This window comes from Xenopus laevis, chromosome 6L, assembly GCF_017654675.1.
Source record: "Xenopus laevis strain J_2021 chromosome 6L, Xenopus_laevis_v10.1, whole genome shotgun sequence".
Classification (NCBI taxonomy): domain Eukaryota; kingdom Metazoa; phylum Chordata; class Amphibia; order Anura; family Pipidae; genus Xenopus; species Xenopus laevis.
The window spans coordinates 145,260,340-145,262,229 of NC_054381.1; positions in this window are offsets into that span (position 1 = coordinate 145,260,340).

Here is a 1,890-nt window from a genome sequence, read left to right on the forward strand (position 1 = left end):
TGAGTGTGGTTAAAGGGGAGGTTCACTTTTTGGAAAATAGAGTGAATTTAACAGCCCATGTCACACAAAAACATTTTTGTAATTTATCTTTATTACCTAAAATGTTTGCTTTCAGAGATACACACCACAGAAACTATGGATCAACTCTCTCAGTTCCCTTATGGGATTGCCAACACGCTCTATGAGATGTAAGAGATGCGTCTCTCATATATTTGCACATCTTCAATTCCATTGGCTGGCAAGGTTCAGCCAATCGGATCAAATATATGCAAATGAAGCAGGAGAGAGAGAGAGGGCATGCACAGTGCAGATTCAATCCCGAACTTCCTTATTCGGCAGCCTGCATCTCTTACACAGAACGTATCCCACTATCACTTAAGGAGAACCTCCCCTTTAAAGCATTTTAAATGGTGTTCAAATTACTCCCTAGAATAGGGGTATTATTTTACTATTCAAAGTCAGGAATTTGGCCAAGATAACCAATTGACTCTGGCTTCTCTCAGAAGAAAGGTCAGAAGAACATTGTCTAAATGAGAAGGCTCATGGGACGTTTTGTCTGTGGACCTCCTGGTTGAAACGCTTGTGTGGCGATCCCTCACTGCTCTGTGTCAAGCAGAGTGCTAGTCATTGTACAGGCATTATCCAGAATGCTCGGGACCTCGGGTTTTCAGATAAGGATAATCTGGATATTCATACCTGGATATTCATGCCTTAAGTCTTCTTTAAAATTATTTTTGGCCTCCGATGAGGCTTAATTTTATCTTATTTGGTATCAGGTACAAACTATGGTTTTCTAATTATATCCAGGAAATTATATCCAGGATTTGGTTTGGGATTCGACCTTTTTCATTAGGATTCGGATTCAGCCGAATCCTTCTGCCCAGTCAAACCAAATCCTAATTTGTATATGCAAATTAGGGGCGGGAGGGAAATCGCGTGACTTTTTTTCACAAAACAAGGAAGTAAAAAATGTTTTCCCCTTCCCACCCCAAAGGATTCGGGGGTTCAGCTGAATCCAAAATAGTGGATTCAATGCATCCCTTTTTCCTTGACATGGAGTCTATGAGAGATGTCCTTCTCATAATTCGGAGCTTTCTGGATAACATTATGAATTATGAGAGGCGTTTTGGGGCCTTGAAGTGATGCTGTTCTCCACCAGATTTCAGTGGCACTCAAATACCCCATGTATCAAATACCCCATGTATCAAATACCCCATCTCTAATAGAGAAAAATGTGTATCTTCCTTTTTACTCTTCTGTTTCAACCTCATTCTCAGTTTTCTTGCAAGTTGTGCTGGCGGGATGGCATGATGGGTTGTAACTACTATTTTGACTAGTGATGGGCAAATTTCTCCCAGTTCGCTGAAAAATTAGCGAATTTCCCATGAAATTCACGAAACGGTGAAAAATTTCCGTCAATGTTGACCCGAAGCGATTTTGATGTGAGCGACTATTCGGACACATTTTTCGTTACATTTTTTGACGCCAGCAAATTTTCACAGACAAATTTCCGCAGGAGTTTCACAAATTGATTTGCCGGTGGCAAAACATGGGAATTCGCGCCAGTCAAAATGTATTTGCCCATCACTAATTTTGGCATCTTTAGAGGTGGGAAGCAAGAACTTAAACCACGTGCTACAACTCCAAAAGACAACAGAAAGCTGGTGATATAATTATTGAACAGTAAGTATATTAAAGATATTAATGTGTACAGGCACTGGATTAAAAACATACGAAGGAGGATTCGAGTAGAGAAAGAACAGCGGAACATACAGTTCGGTATAAAAAAAGAAATGCGTTTGTCTTACTCCTGTTTGGAACATTTTACTGGACATGGACAGAGGAAAGTACAGCGCACATAAAATAGGCATCTATAAATAAAATCTAATA